Here is a 17,307-nt window from a genome sequence, read left to right as displayed (position 1 = left end):
AATACGCTCTTGTGACTTTTTTTAAAGGCTTTTACTTGTCTTTTAAAATGCTGTTGCTAACAAGTGGCTAAATGGGACTACGAGCATCCATCCATCATAAAAGTAATCCATACGTCTCCAAGGGTTTAATAAAGGCCTTCTGAAGCGAAGCAATGGGTTTGTGTAAGAAAAAACTCCATATTTAAAACTTTATTAGCTGTAATAACTAGCTTCCGGCAGATGACATTGATGCATTTCTGTTTTTTCTGAAAAATTTAATTTCATATTGTATTTAAATAAGTCAAGCACTTTTCAAGTAGGCCTACCTCTTCATAAATATGGCTATTTTCAAGGGTTTTCCAGGACTTAAATTTCAAAAAGTCAAATTCAAGTACTTTAAGCACCGTACGAACCGGAAGAAGTATCGTAACTCTTCCGCCGCAAATCGCTGCACACGGCCATCTGCCGGAAGCTAGTTATAGCTAATTAAGTTTTAAATATGGATATTTTCCTTACAAAAACCAATTGCTCTGCTTCAGAAGGACTTTATTAAACCCCTGGAGCCATATTGATTTTTTTTTTTTTTGGGGGGGGGGGGGGAAACCTATTGCTTCACTTCAGAAGACCTTTAAACCCCTGGAGCTGTGGATTATTTTTTATGATGAATGGATTTTATGGCTTTAAAATCTCGTTACCCATTCACTACCATTATAAAGCTTTGAAGAGCCAGGATATTTTTAAATCAAACTCCAATTGTGTTAGTCTGAAAGAAGATAGTCATATACACTTTGGATGGTTTGAGGGTGAGTAAATCATGCTATTCATTTATGGGTGAACTATTCCTTTAAATCAAACCTTGGCGATAAAAACCTTAAATAAATCAAGATCAAAAATCATAATCGGGTGAATCATGATCAAAGATAAAACCTTGGGCGCCCGTCCGGGTCTCGCCACCAATTTTTTTTCTTTTCCCATGCCTCGGTTTGTGTTGGTCGGCCTCGAAACAAAAAACACTCAAGTGTACAACTCTTAGCGGTGGATCACTTGGCTCGTGAGTCGATGAAGAACGCAGCCAGCTGCGAGAACTAATGTGAATTGCAGGACACATTGATCATCGACACTTCGAACGCACTTTGCAGCCCCGGGTTCATCCCGGGGCTACGTCTGTCTGAGGGTCGCTTTGCTATCGATCGGGCTTTAGCCTTGCTGTACAAGCTTGGCTATCGACCGCGGCTGGAGCGTCGTAGGCCCCCCCTTGGATTATGTCACATTTTATGCGTCCACAATTTGAAAACGCAATTGCAAATACAATTTGCAATTCCTTTTGAATAATGTCCGGAATATCATTCCATAGTAATCTGCGTGTTCATGTCTTGTTTTGTTTGGGCACATGGCTGGTGATTGTGGGGCTGGGGGGTGAGATTTTGAAGCCTAAAAAAATGCATCCATCCATCCATCATAAAATTAATCCATACGTCTCCAGGGGTTTAATAAAGGTTTGTGTAAGAAAAAAACTCCATATTTAAAACTTTATTAGCTATAGCCTAATAAATAGCCGACAAATGACCGTATGCATACTGCGCAAGTCGACCTTTCTTTTACCGTCTATGAAGTCGACTTGCGCCATAAGAGTTACCTCTGACGTGATATATGACTTAGGATGAAGGACAGGGTTCGTACAGATACTGTAAAAAGAGAGAGAAAAGGTCTGATGGACGTTTATCAGATGGGCTGCAGTGTTCATTTTGCGTGCGATTGCATTTGTGTTTTTTCTGAAAATTTTAATTTCATATTGTATTTAAGTCAACCACTTTTCAAGTAGGTTTTCCAGGACTCCAAAAAGTCAAATTCAAGTATTTAAAGTACTTTAAGCACCTTGTATGAACCCTGGAAGGAGTATCGTAAACCGTCCTATGTGCGTCCGCATTCGTCATTGTGTCATGTGTTGGGTCAGGGGTTCCTCTTCCACCGCAAAACGCTGCATACGGCCATCTGCCGGAAGCTAGTTATATTAGCTAGCTAATTAAGTTTTAAAGATGGATATTTTTCTAACATTGCTTCGCTTCAGAACACCTTTATTAAACCCCTGGAGCCATATGGATTATTTTTTATGATGAATGAATGCATTTTGGGGGGGCTTTAAAATCTTGTTCCCCATTCACTACCATTATAAAGCTTGGAAGAGCCAGGATATTTTAAATATAACTCCAATTGTGTTCGTCTGAAAGAAGATAGAAAGAAGAAGTCATATACACCTTGGATGGCTTGAGGGTGAGTAAATCATGCTATCATATTAATTTTTGGGTGAACTATCCCTTTAAATCAAACAGTGTTGGGCAGTAACGCGTTACTGTAACTCAGTTACTTTTGACAGTACTAATACTGTAACTTACGCATTACTTTTTAAATAAATTAACTCCGTTACCGCTACCATATGGTGCGTTGTCCGTTACTTTTTAAAATTAATTATGACCGGCAGTCATGGCGAGTCAAGGCAAGAGCAAGGCGAACAAAAGCGAGGCGAACGCCGCGAGCGCCCTACGGATGTTTGATTTTGATACGGAGTACCCGCCATATGAAAGTGCGCGAGAGAGACCGTTGGAGAGCGCGCTCGGAAGTGCGCGAGAGAGACCGATGTGTCCGAGAGCGAGCTCGAAAGTGCGCGAGAGATGCTGCCTTCACGTGCTATGGAAAAGATGATATTTTCCACTTGTGAACTGGTATTTACCAGTGTGTTGTGTTCAAGTGCTTTTGTTGTCGTAATGTAGTACCCGCAAGGTCTGTGTCAGTAGAGTATCTTTTTTATCTTTACAAAAAACAAAACAAAACAAAACAAAAAAACAAACAAACAAACAAAAAACGTAAATGTGGTGCTTTCTGATGATTAAAACATAATTAATAATTAAAAAAAATAAAACATGACATAAAATGATTAAATATGAACCAAGGAAATTGCGGCGAAGTTGAAAATTGAGTGTTAACGCAATCGTTAATGACACAACATTGTATAGGCTACAAAAACTATCCGCTAACAGTATTCACGACTCTTGCGTTGCTCTCCGCCATTTTGAAAAGGTCAAAGGTTATCTCATCTCGGCAACTCGTGCATCAAAATATTCTACGAGTTGCCCAGTGGAAAATACCACATGAGGGGGTGTTCATGTGCATTTTCCATGTCGGCTTTTGGTATTTACCATAATTACCATAGCACGTGAAGGCACCAAGAGACCGATGTGTCCGAGAGAGACCGGTAGGCTATGTATGTTGGAGAGCGCGCTCGGAAGTGCCCGAGAGAGACCGAATGTGTTCGAGCATAATATAGTTTGTTTATAAATAAATTACACACTTCAGCATTTGAATAATATCTGTAGCATATTGGTATCATCTGCAACGTTTTAATTAGTTTACATATGAAACAAAACTCAAAAATAACCTGCAGAGAACGTTCCCAGAACACATCTGACCGGTTGTGAACACGTGCGGCAAACACGACTAGAATTTGGCTTAAATAACCTCTTATGGTGACGTTCTCTGTAGGTTATAGAAATACACCCCCCCCCCCCCCCCCCCCCCATTTTGGTACATTGTTCAGTATTACATTGAGAGCACATTTTGTTAAACTGCTTACTTTCGTGAGGAAGAAAATACTTCAAGTAGGCTATACAGTATGTCTAGTTGTAAAGGTGTGTGAGTTTTATCATTTTAATTTGCACTACAAAGAGTGTATGTATATTTTTTATTAAGGTTTATTTATTTGTGGTACATTTCTTAAGAAGCATCATTTATTTTTAGACTTATTTTTTTGGCCAGTTGTTGACTGTGCAATAAATATTAAAGGTTCTAAATCTTCTATTGTTTTGTTGTTCCTCTATTGTAAAGATAACAATTTAATATTTAAGGTAATAGGTGTCTCTCACAATGTCCCACACCAAATTAACATTAAAATAGTGTGAATTAGTGTACAATATTTTATAATAATAATTTATTCTATTTAGTGTCCATTTAATTCATTTAACTTTTTTTTTTAAGTAACGCAATAGTTACTTTCCCTGGTAATTAGTTACTTTTGTAATGATGTAACTCAGTTACTAACTCAGTTACGTTTTGTGAGAAGTAACTAGTAACTATAACTAATTACATTTTTAAAGTAACTTGCCCAACACTGAAATCAAACCTACCAGGAGGCATGATTAACAGACTAATGTTGTGTTTCAAAGAAGACTCATGATTACTTGGATTAAGTCAATGAAGATCAGCACACACACACACACACACACACACACACACACACACACACACACACTATGACTGCAACTCATCTTTATCCACAAGATGGCTGTAAAATATCGTCGAATTCAGAGATTTAATAGCTTTGTGCATCAATAAAAAAATAATGATGACGTAATTAAACAAAATAATTTAAAATAATTGTATAACATTATAATTTGAAGACTTTCTGAAAAACTGTATCAGACCATCTAAAACAGTAAAATTTGAAACCCACACATGCTTTATTTGCTGCTTGCAAACACTTTCAAAATAATAAATACATTAATAATAATAATAATAATAATACATTTTACCCTGTTAAATATTTTATGACTAAATATAAAATTAATATTGACACAAGATGCTCATTTTGCCATATTCACACAGAAACTGTTTATCATTTATTTTGGTCATGTTTCATATACAACTGAACAACTATGGAAAAATATAGACACATTTTTTTAAAGATTATCTCCAGCAAGATATATCCGTAACCTTTAAAGACATTATTTTTTAATACTTTGATTTTGACCCCACCAAAAACAAAGATTGCTTTGTGATAAATTTAATTTATTTTCTAGGCAAATTTTATAAACATAGGCTGAATGTAAATTCACCAACAACAAACCAGTTTTTCTTGTTTTTTGAAAGAATTTAAAATGTACCTTAACACTATGTCATCCTCAGTAAATAAGAAAGAAAGTAAAACAACCTCAATTTGTAATTACTTTAATTTGTACACTCTAATTGATAAAACTGTCATGATCCCGGTATTCTCTTCTGTCTCTGTCTCCCCCTTGTGGTCTGTTTCTTTGATTCATTCATCTCTCTGACACACCCACCACACACACACACACTCGCTCTTCATTCACACACTACTTGCCCGGACACACCCACTTACTATTACGCTCATTCATTCTACGCCAGCTGTTTTCCATCATTCTTCTCTTTACTCAATCTATCTCTTCACCTGCTTCCACTTTCTTCTAATCAGCGTTCCTACTTCTAGCACCCCTTTTCCCATTTTCCTCTGCCAGATTATTGTCAATGTTTCTTACGTCACGGAGCTTACCTGTTAGAATCTTGTCTTGTCTTGTCTTGTCCAGTCAAAGCCTGGTTTTGGTACATGTGTATCTGGAAGCTACGCGCTGTCTGGACTGTTTAATGCTGAAGCTTTTCTCTGCCCAGCTACTCTGTATCTGACGACGAGAGACGGACCCCAAGCCCAGTTTTGATTTGATGCTGCCGAATGCTGAGTTGTATGCTGAGTACCTTTACGGGACTGTTCTTCAGTTGATACATTAAGAGACTTTGTGTTCATCCTATTTTCTACAACAACAGACATTCTGTTTGACAGCTACGCAGCCTGCCTTATTTCCATTAAAGAACTGTTTATTTTGAATTCCTTTTGGGTCCTTATTCCTGAACGAGTGACGTGACAGAATAATCTGGCCAGCTATGGACCCAGCAACCGATCATTCCTTCCAGTCAGCGGTGGAATTCCAGGGAGCCATGCTGGGCCGCCAACAGGACGAGCTGTCCACTACTCGTCGAGCAGTCGAATCCTTGGCGAGTCAGCTGTCGGATCTCTCGGAGCAGGTCCACGGTCTTCGCTCGGAGCCTCACCCTCGCTTCTCTGGAACGCAAGAACCCAGAATAAACAATCCGCCCTGCTACTCCGGCGACCCTTCAGAATGCCGCTCATTCCTTACTCAATGTGAGGTGGTTTTTACTCTACAGCCGCTTACCTATTCGCTGGATCGCACCCGGATCGCCTACGTTGTTTCTCTTCTCACCGGGAGGGCTCGTGAATGGGGTACGGCGGTCTGGAACGCCGACTCGGATTGCACCAGTTGTTACTCGACATTTAAGGAGGAGATGACTCGAGTGTTTGATAGTTCTTCACATGGCGTTGAGGCCTCTCGTCTACTCTCATCCCTCCGTCAAGGCAAACGGTCAGTTCCAGATTTTTCCATAGAGTTTCGTACGCTCGCCACTACCTGCGGATGGAATGAGCCAGCGCTGGTTGCTCGATTCATTGAGGGGCTCAACACAGACATCAAGGACGAGATTCTCTCCCGTGAGATGCCGACCCATCTTGACGCTCTCATTGACCAAGCCATCCGCATAGATAAACATTTCGAGCTTCGGCGTCGAGCACGCGGCATGGAGAGGACTCTGCTCGCCTCACCATCTGTCTCTCCAATCACCCCTCCCGTCAGCTCGGCTCCCGAACCCATGCAGTTGGGAGGAATTCGCATCACTACGGCTGAACGAGAGCGTCGCATCATTAACAGACTCTGCCTTTACTGCGGATCTGCCGGTCATTTCGCAGCATCATGCAAGTTAAAAGCCAACGCTCGTCAGTAAGGGGAGGGCTTCTGGCGAGCACTACAGTTTCTGTCCCTCCGCCAAGTTCACGCACTACTTTCCCTGCCACTCTCCAATGGTCGGGATCCTCTGTTACCTGTCAAGCCCTTATCGACTCGGGAGCGGAGGCAAGTTTTTTGGATGAGACCTGGGCCATTGAACAGGGCATTCCTTTAGTTAATTTGAATGACTGTACGCCTGTTTTTGCCCTCGACGGTAGCAAGCTGGAAGAAGTCAGCCGCGCCACCATTCCGGTGAGTCTCACGATTTCAGGAAATCACAGAGAGACAATTACTTTTTTTATTTTTCATTCGCCCTACACTCCTGTTGTTTTGGGCCATCCTTGGCTCGTGGAACACAATCCACATATTGACTGGGGCAAGGGGTCCATTCTCTCGTGGAAGTTATCTTGTCATGTGAAGTGTTTAGTGTCTGCTGTTCCTCCTGTCTCTTCTGTTTCTGTGTTTCAGGAGGATCCGGGTGATTTGTCTGGAGTCCCGGAGGAGTACCTGGATCTGCGGGCGGTCTTTAGTCGTTCACGGGCCGCTTCTCTCCCTCCTCATCGCCCGTATGACTGTTGTATTGACCTCCTCCCTGGCACGACCCCGCCGCGGGGCAGACTATTTTCGTTGTCCGCGCCAGAGCGCGAAGCTCTGGAGAAATATCTCTCCGAGTCCCTCGCCGCGGGAACTATTGTTCCGTCCTCCTCTCCCGCTGGCGCAGGTTTCTTTTTCGTGAAAAAGAAAGACGGCTCTTTGCGCCCTTGTATAGATTATCGTGGGCTCAATGACATAACGGTCAAGAACCGCTACCCTCTTCCCCTTATGTCATCGGCGTTCGAGATCCTTCAGGGCGCAAAGGTTTTCACGAAACTAGATCTGCGTAACGCGTATCATTTAGTGCGTATAAGAGAGGGGGATGAGTGGAAGACCGCGTTTAATACCCCCCTCGGGCACTTTGAATATAAGGTTCTTCCGTTCGGCCTCGTCAACGCTCCTTCAGTTTTTCAAGCCCTGGTCAACGATGTTTTAAGAGATATGTTAAACATCTTCGTATTTGTCTATTTAGATGACATACTAATCTTCTCCCCATCTCTCCAGGTTCACGTACAGCACGTACGCCGTGTACTCCAACGGTTGTTGGAGAATCGTCTTTTTGTAAAGGCCGAGAAGTGTACCTTTCATGCCCAGTCTGTCACGTTTTTAGGATCGGTCATTTCTGCTGACGGGGTCAGCATGGACCTTGCCAAGGTTCGTGCTGTCACTGATTGGCCGGTTCCCGACTCACGAGTCGCCCTACAGCGTTTCCTGGGCTTTGCAAATTTTTATCGAAGATTTATCCGCAACTTTAGCCAGGTCGCCGCCCCCCTTACCGCGCTCACGTCGGTCAAGTCATGTTTTGAATGGACGCACTCAGCCCAGTCCGCTTTTGATCGTTTAAAGTTCTTGTTTACGTCAGCTCCCATTCTTGCGACCCCCGATCCCTCCAAGCAATTTATCGTGGAGGTTGACGCATCAGAGGTGGGCGTTGGAGCCATTCTTTCACAACGTTCATCCACTGATGATAAGATTCACCCGTGCGCATTCTATTCTCACCGTCTCTCTCCATCCGAGCGAAACTATGACGTTGGTAATCGTGAGCTTCTAGCCATCCGATTGGCCTTGGGGGAATGGCGTCATTGGCTCGAGGGTTCCCCTCTCCCATTCATTGTCTGGACCGATCATAAAAACCTCGAGTACATTCGATCTGCTAAATGACTTAATGCTCGTCAGGCACGTTGGTCCTTGTTCTTCGATCGTTTTGATTTTTCCATTTCGTATCGCCCTGGCTCTAGGAACATTAAGCCCGACGCTCTCTCACGCCAATTCGATTCCCCCGAGGGAACCCCTGTTAGGGAAGAGATCCTCCCACAGGGTTGCATCGTTGGCTCCTCCATCTGGGGAATCGAACGTATAGTTAACCCCCTGAGGTCGGCTATCGCGCCGGCGCGATAGGCTCGTTTTTTTCCGTATGAGTGCAAAAATAAAATAAAAAAAAATATTAATTTTTATCTTATATGCTTGTGTTATACATCAATCGATCCTGTTTAGTGTGTATTTTTTTTGTGTATGCTCATAATAAAAACAAAGTGTTGTGCTTTTCGCCAAATAAAGAAAAATAAACATGATGCGAGTTCTGCCTACTCTCCGTCAGTGAAGTCAATTCTGAAACGCGTCCGAAAATGAACTGTAACTCAGCGAATACTCAGTCAAACAGGCATACAGTCACACAGGCATGAAGCTTGAATTATCTTCTTTCAAATGAAGTAATTTTTATAAAAAACAAATATTCACAGTTTATATAATATGTATGTAAAGAGAGAGATGTCAGTCGTTCTCATCTCAGCTAATTAAGTTTTAATGTGACTCCGCCTACGGAGACCGCGCTATTCAAACGCAAATGTGAGGCGATCCATACAAACCTGTGAAACGCCCACATCCGCTGGATAAGGCCGGTGAAACACTGGATGCGTGGCGTAAGCGTCTCAGCTGCGTGGCGTGTCCGTTTTTATTTCGGCTCCCATCCATGTTAACAGTTTAGAGTTTGCATACTGCCTGTGTGAGACGCGCGTCTCAGGCGCGGCACGAGCCGCGTGGAAAACGCGTGCATTCTAGAAATAGAACCGACGCCTATTTTTCACGCGACACGCAAGCGTCTTGGAAGCGTTTCCATGCAAAATTGAATAGGAAAATCTGTTTATTTGTCATTTTGACACGAATACATATTAATAAATGTCCTTTTGATGTTTAAAAGTGTCTAGGTTTTGACATAAATGCAAATATAAATGTAATTTTACAAAATATGATCGATTTTCAAATACTGCTGTATTGAATGAACAGCTTTTAGCAAACTCTATTGCTATACTGAGATGAGGAATATATACTGTATGTGTTTTGTCAAAAATAAAGTCATCAACTAACTAATGAATCCTTTACTTTGAAATACGTATGATAAAATGTATACTTTAGTTTTGAAAGACGTTGACTAGTTTTGAAAAGATTATAAAGTATGTATGTGCATGCATATATATATGTGTGTGTGTATATATGAAGAGTTCAGATGCAAAAGCCTCTAAATGCCATCTGAAATTTTCTCCTAGAATGATCATTTTTATGAAGCTTGTATATTTAAGTTAGCTATAGGTGACACGTCACCTGAATGAATGGCTCATTAAGTATGCAGGGACATAGTCTCACCAGGTGTGAACTACTACATATGCATGATGCTGTTGGAGCGTTTACGCCCCATCCGCATATTGGCTTTCCAAACTAAAAGTGTTTCACAAAACTAAAATCAATGTATCGTTTTTTTGTGGATGATTAGGCAGGATGATTTTCATATCATTTTGAAGAAAAAACACTAGGCGATGAAATCCATTAGTCAAAAGTCTTATTGCCACATATTTAGTATGTGTTTTGTGGCCTTATTTCAGAAACTTTAGTTTTTAGTTTTTTCAATAACCACGCATAAACATTATTCTCTCAAAAATGCAAACATGTACATTCTTGTTGCTCACATATTATGGTAGCCCTGTTTGTGCTAAATAGTGTGTAATTTTTTTTTGCCATTAATATGTTTATAAGCAACTGAAAAAAGCACAAATGTCAGGGCATGTCAGAACATCTCAAGGACCCCAAAAACACCCCAGACCCCAGAGGGTTAAACGAGCTCTTTCTCGGGTTATTATTCCTCGCCAATGTCCACGAGACCTACTCTTTGTTCCTGTCTCCACTCGCTTAGCCGTCATGCAGTGGGGTCACTCCTCCAAGCTGTTTGCTCATCCTGGAGTCAGGGGCACCGTTGCAGCAATCCGTCAGAAATTCTGGTGGCCTACCCGCGAGCGCGATATTCGTCGATTTGTGGCCGCCTGTTCTATTTGTGCTCAGACTAAATCTAGTAATTCGCCACCTGCTGGTCTGCTTAGACCCTTACCCATTCCTTCTCGCCCGTGGTCACACATCGCGCTGGATTTCATTACTGGACTGCCGGTGTCCAGAGACAACACTGTAATTCTTACTGTCATAGACCGCTTTTCTAAAGCAGCTCACTTCATTCCTCTTCCCAAGCTTCCGTCCGCTAAAGAGACCGCTCAAGTAGTCGTGAATCATGTTTTCAAGATTCACGGACTCCCCTCGGATGTCGTGTCCGATCGTGGACCTCAATTTGCGTCACTGTTCTGGAAGGAATTTTGTCGTCAGATCGGTGCCTCACCCAGTCTGTCCTCTGGTTTACACCCGCAGACCAACGGTCAGGCCGAGCGCGCTAATCAGGTTATTGGTCGTATTCTCCGCAGTCTCGCGTTCCGTAACCCCTCCTCATGGGCAGATCAACTCCCATGGGCAGAGTATGCTTACAATTCTTCTCCGTCCTCCGCCACTGGCTTGTCTCCCTTTCACAGCTGTCTTGGGTACCAACCGCCTCTATTTCCATCCCAAGAAACAGAAACCAATGTCCCGTCCGTCGAGGCGTTTATTCAGCGTTGTAAGAAAACCTGGAGAAGGGTGAGGTCTGCACTGTGTCATTCTCGTTCTCGCACTCGTCGTGCTGCTAATCGTTGTCGTACTAAGAGCCCTAGATACACCTGCGGTCAAAGGGTATGGCTCTCCACTCTTAACCTTCCGTTACGATCTCCTTCCCGCAAATTGGCCCCTAAATTCATTGGGCCATATTCTATCTCCAAGATCATCAGTCCTGTCACGGTTAAGCTTAGATTGCCTCCCAACCTCCGGCGCATCCATCCAGTGTTTCATGTCTCGTGCATCAAGCCCGTCGTCCGCGCCCCCCCTCGCCAGGTTTCCCCTCCTATTCACGTTGATGAGGGTCCTGTCTACCGCGTACGTAGATTATTAGATGTCCGACCACGGGGTCGTGGCCACCAGTACCTCGTCGACTGGGAGGGATACGGGCCTGAGGAGAGGAGCTGGATCCCCTCCCGGAACGTCTTGGACCGCTCGCTGATTGAGGACTTCTACCGCACTCGCCAGTCTCAATCCTCGGGAGCGCCAGGAGGCGCTCCTTGAGGAGGGAGTACTGTCATGATCCCGGTATTCTCTTCTGTCTCTGTCTCCCCCTTGTGGTCTGTTTCTTTGATTCATTCATCTCTCTGACACACACACACACACTCGCTCTTCATTCACACACTACTTGCCCGGACACACCCACTTACTATTACGCTCATTCATTCTACGCCAGCTGTTTTCCATCATTCTTCTCTTTACTCAATCTATCTCTTCACCTGCTTCCACTTTCTTCTAATCAGCGTTCCTACTTCTAGCACCCCTTTTCCCATTTTCCTCTGCCAGATTATTGTCAATGTTTCTTACGTCACGGAGCTTACCTGTTAGAATCTTGTCTTGTCTTGTCTTGTCCAGTCAAAGCCTGGTTTTGGTACATGTGTATCTGGAAGCTACGCGCTGTCTGGACTGTTTAATGCTGAAGCTTTTCTCTGCCCAGCTACTCTGTATCTGACGACGAGAGACGGACCCCAAGCCCAGTTTTGATTTGATGCTGCCGAATGCTGAGTTGTATGCTGAGTACCTTTACGGGACTGTTCTTCAGTTGATACATTAAGAGACTTTGTGTTCATCCTATTTTCTACAACAACAGACATTCTGTTTGACAGCTACGCAGCCTGCCTTATTTCCATTAAAGAACTGTTTATTTTGAATTCCTTTTGGGTCCTTATTCCTGAACGAGTGACGTGACAAAAACAATATACCCTCATGGTCTTTTTTTCTATCTTCTCCTATTTTTCCTTTATTTTTTTAGCAAATCATTGTTCACTTTCTTTCCGGTGTTTCAACATATTGTTGATATATTTTGTGTATACAAAATATCATTAATGTCATCTATGTACGGTTTGCAATTATAATAATAATAATAATAAAAAAAAGGTATATTTGCTAACACCTTATCTGAATGGATGAAAGGTTCTCTTTGTGAGTTAGTATTATATAATTACCAGGGGAAAAAATACAGAGTATTAACTCAGTATAGCTATATGTTGTTGTTGTAAGTTTGTAACTCTGAAGCTCTAGAAGAGAAATAAAGGAAGTTCTGCAAGAAGGGAATTTTCGAAACGGCAACAACAACCAAGGGTGTGTAAAATTAACACGGATCATACTTTCCCACCAGGGTTATCAATTAATCCTATTTATAAACTGGCTTATAACCCTGGCTTAACGTCCTTATTTGCATATTTGCGTTGTCAGTGTTATTGATTGAAAGAACAACCCAGTATGTTTACATAAAGGCTCTAGCAATGTGCAATCATATATTAAATAGGCTGCTCAGCAACAACAACAAAAAAAAAAACAGTGCTTTTTTCCAGCAATTTGAGCAATTGAGATATAAAATGAACTAATACAAAAGTAGCAGTCAGTATCTGGTGTGGCCAGCGGCTGCTTTACAGAGCATCTCATCCTCAACGACTGAGCCAGATTTGCCAGTTCTTGTTGTGAGATGTTACTCCGCTCTTCCACCAAGGAATTTGCAAGTTCCAGGACCCATCTGTGGGGACATTGTGTCACACATGGTTTGCCCTTGCAAGGCCCATCAGCTGTCCTTCCTGTCTCCCTATAGCACTGTCTTAGGCATTGCAGTTTATTGCTCTGTTCACATCTGCAGTCCTCAAGCCTCCTGCAGCAGGTCTATGTTCACGCAGGTGACCTGAGACCCTGGGCATGTTTCTCCTGGAGTCAATGGAATGGCCTCTCTAGTGTCCTAAGTTATTGTAACTGTGACCTTAATTTTCAGCTGTAGTTTGTAGTGTTATGATTAGCCTCATAGCTGGTTGGCTTGGTTCACACAGACTTTAAGTGCAGTGTGTAAAGCCCTCATGTTGTATGCACAGTAGTTTCAGCATTTGTGGGGGAAAATGTCAAATGGTGAGAGAAAACAAGAAGAGACTGTTTTATTTTTACCTTTATAGTCAAAAAAGTCCATTCAGGATGCTAGAGGTAAAGTAACGTATATGGTAAAGTATGAGCAATGTGAAATGTTAATCATGATTCACTTCACTCAGGGTTCAGACTGACCCTGGGATAAAGTGTGAAAAGCACTATTGAATTCTGACATAACGGCCTCTCTGGCTGGCACCATTCCATCGTGCTTTTTATTTCCTAATTTTTGCCTTACACCACGTGTCTACAACGCTACAATAGCCAGAAGCTGTCTATATTGGACACATTGAAGCGACCAGACCTTTAATACAAAATGTAAACCTGTTGGTTGAACCTGTTTGTCCCTTGTCAGAAATAGGGCGAGCGCTTGAACTCGGAGTACCGTAGGCTACGTCAGAAATATAACGGCCGCGGCGCATCACTACACACTGTCTGGGATTTGTCGTGTCGCGCCAGAGCATCCAGTGTAATATCAGTGGGGTTGGTTCTTTTGTTGGATCGCGCCGTTCGTGTCTGGCCTGGGGAAGAGACGGAATTCACTTCACCGAGAGAGAGATCAGCAAGCAAGGTAAAAAAAAAAAAAAAAAAAAACAAAAAAAAAAAAAAAAAAAAAAAACATTCTGTGTGTGTTGACAGGATTGTGCCCAGTTTAACCTATGTTATAACGTGTGCCTAACTTACTCGTCAACATGGCGGTAACGAACTTTACCACGGTAAACTGAACTAACGTTTCATTTTACACACTTTGTTAGATTATTGAATTGTCGAGTTAAAATATGCCAACGAGCAACGCGTTTACATTAACAATAAATGTGAATAAACTTATGTGAAATTCTGTTTTGGTTGTAGATAATGTTGGCCTACTGATGAGAACCTTTATAGTTTTAGCATTAGTTTGCAAACTATAACATATTATAGTTTTTTTTTTTTTATGGAATTTAATATTTACTTCCATTTTTATATGTGTTTAAAGGCAACTGCAACAAAGCGCCAATTCGCGCCAGTGACTTCTAGCAAGATTCCAGAGGTAGCCATTTGTGATTTATTTTGACATAAGTTTGCTGAAATGATTAGCAATATGTGGAAATTGCTTTGGAGCCACTGGTGCAGACTAGGTAGCTTACAATATCTTATAAAATCTCTATAAAATTGGCTAACTGTATATCAAATAAGTGACCTTTGCATCATGTCTAACTTTATATTACACAGCAAATGAACCAATCAGAAGATGGACCATTTTCTTTGTTCAGTCTCACCAGATTAAATGTATCCAGGTAAGCACTGCAGTAAAACTCTCACTAATGCATTCATACCAAATCTAGCATTCTAAACAACTTAAGTTTATATTTTTGCATTATTTTTATATTTTATTAGGCAGAAGACTTTTACCATTGCAGTCCCACCTGACCAGGAAGGTCCTAATATCAGCGCACAGGTGGGTTAACTACTGTAGGAAGGAGAACGATCATCACGCAGTGATTTCTTGCATGTGTCTTACTGTATTTGTCTCAAACAGGTACCCCTTCACTGCAGACAAGCTGAAATGGGCTAAATCATCTATGTCAGTCTTTCTCTCTATGGATCTCAGCATTTTTGGACAGAATTTAGGATTTGTAAGTATTAAAATTTAATCTGGCATAATTTAATTTAGTTCTTTTGTATGCTATTTATTGACAAAAGCTGTTTACAAATATATATTCTTAAATTTTTGTGAAAATAAAACAAATTAACAAAAAAAGGAGGTTAAAAATAATGTGACACTAATATTCTCTCTCTCTCTCTCTCTCTCTCTCTCATATAGTGTTGGAACCGGGATCTCCTCTGAAGGACTGAGTACATTTGTGTTTGTGGATACGCATGCAGACCAGGGAACATTCTGATGTTGTCAATCAAGTTCTGAACAGGAACCAATCTTTGGAGAAGTTCATTTATTCACAAAGGTGGACAAAAACATTGTGTTGGCTTTTTAAAGATTATTTTGATGATGATTTTTACTCCTATGCTGTAGAAAAGATGGAGGAGTAGACAGTCAGACATTGATAATAATAAGAAATGTTTCTTGAGCATCAGAGAGACTTCTTTCAAAAACATTAAGACACTTAAATACATCTTTTGGCCACCAGTGTACATATGTGTCATGTATTGTGAAAAGAACTGTGTTTTGTCCTGTGTTGGACATAATTGCTTAAAAATGTATTTATATTCTGCAGTTTTATGAATGTAATGGTTGATATTTCATTATAATACTTGTATAAGCTAAACAACCAATGACTCTACATTCATTTAGTCAAATGCTAATGTTTTGTTTATGTTTTTAAAAATGTGTGCAGTGAAGGACAGCACATAATTTAACACGTTTACACATCTTTGTGCTAACCTTTCTGACATATTTACTTTGTTAAAATCATTAACACAATGAATGAGTTGAAATTAAAGGGCACCTATTATGCAAAATTCACTTTTACATGTTGTTTGAACATAAATGTGTGTTGGCAGTGTGTGAGCAAAACCACCCTAGAATGATAAAAATCCACCCAGTAGTTTTTTTACTATCTCAATAAATCACAAGCACTGTCTCAGAACACCCTGTTCTAGATTTCCCTCACTGTGACATAGAATTGAGCTAAGCCCACTGATCTATATAATGACTGGATAGCTCATGACGTTCTAAACTGCCAGTAGGCAGTGAAGCCACCGGAAGTGTTCGAGCGGCCATCTTATGATTCCCTACCAGCAGAGGGCTCCAACGCCCGTTATACAGAGATTGGTAGCTCCGACAGCACTTTAAGATGACCCGCTGTGCAGTAAACAAGTGTAAAACGACGTTCACAAAAGGATGTAGAAAAACTGCCCACAGGTTGTAATTCAAGCCCTATAAGTAATATTTTATATGCAAAATTGTCACTATGCCCGTGTTGTTTTCTCCGAGGCAAGAGTAATGCTGCTGCTTCTTCAAAAAACAACGATAAAACAGTCAACAGTAGCCTATAAGAAACCTCAGAGCAGCAATAATCACAATTACGGTAAGTGTCCAATAGCGACACCATTTGACAGCTTCAAAAGAGTTTCGTGCAGACTCCGTTTACCGTTACATTAACCCATAGACCAACGCTACTTTTGCGTCATCGAAGGGTAACGCCCCTTTTTGGGGGAAAACAAACGGATTCCCCTGAGAACAGAACTCGCTCGCTCTAGACCTGCAAAGTTTCTTGATAGCAAAAATCGCACAAACATACACTCTCTTTGGACTATTCAGACATCTACCACTATCTCGTGGAATCACCAAGCACGCCCGCCGACAGGGGGGGACAAACGGGTCTGTTGCATAGACAGTATATAAACTGGACACAGCGACCCCATAGGTTTCAACGGAGAGAAGTGAAGCAGATTAGAAGCCCTCATTTCCTGATTGCCGAGCGAACTGCGCAGACTCAAACTGAGCTTGACGACGTGGATGTGACGTGAGCAGCCTGCCTGACAGTTGTAAGTTTTCTAGTAGCTGTGCCAAACGAAATCTGAACCATTCCCTTCCGAATCTTGCAGAGACGGAGAGTGTGAGTAGGAGCTGTCCATGAGCTAGGAGCAGGATAAACTTCATGACTCTCTATGGGCTTCTCCCTTGACTTTATGCCTCCACGTCCCCCCGATTGACTGCGAGCTTCTCTTCCTGTCTCTACGGTAATTTCCAGAGAGTCGCGTGGTTATGACGCAATCGTTAGCCTACTTTTACAAAAACTGCTTCTACGGG

The 17,307-nt window shown here is 41.8% G+C and overlaps 2 long non-coding RNA genes across 2 annotated transcripts; both read left to right on the top strand.

Moving 5' to 3' along the window:
* The first annotated feature begins 14,052 nt into the window (after positions 1-14,052).
* On the top strand, positions 14,053-14,834 carry LOC307157518. Its single transcript, XR_013821020.1, has 3 exons — positions 14,053-14,127; positions 14,533-14,586; positions 14,769-14,834. It is a non-coding gene; the product is annotated as an uncharacterized lncRNA (long non-coding RNA).
* Positions 14,835-14,945: 111 nt separating this feature from the next.
* On the top strand, positions 14,946-15,430 carry LOC307157516. Its single transcript, XR_013821018.1, has 3 exons — positions 14,946-14,994; positions 15,076-15,172; positions 15,361-15,430. It is a non-coding gene; the product is annotated as an uncharacterized lncRNA (long non-coding RNA).
* Positions 15,431-17,307: the final 1,877 nt, after the last annotated feature.

The sequence above is a fragment of the Squalius cephalus genome, assembly GCF_949319135.1.
Source record: "Squalius cephalus genome assembly, chromosome: 4".
NCBI classification, from domain to species: Eukaryota; Metazoa; Chordata; class Actinopteri; order Cypriniformes; family Leuciscidae; genus Squalius; species Squalius cephalus.
This window is presented reverse-complemented; position numbering and strand designations above follow the sequence as displayed.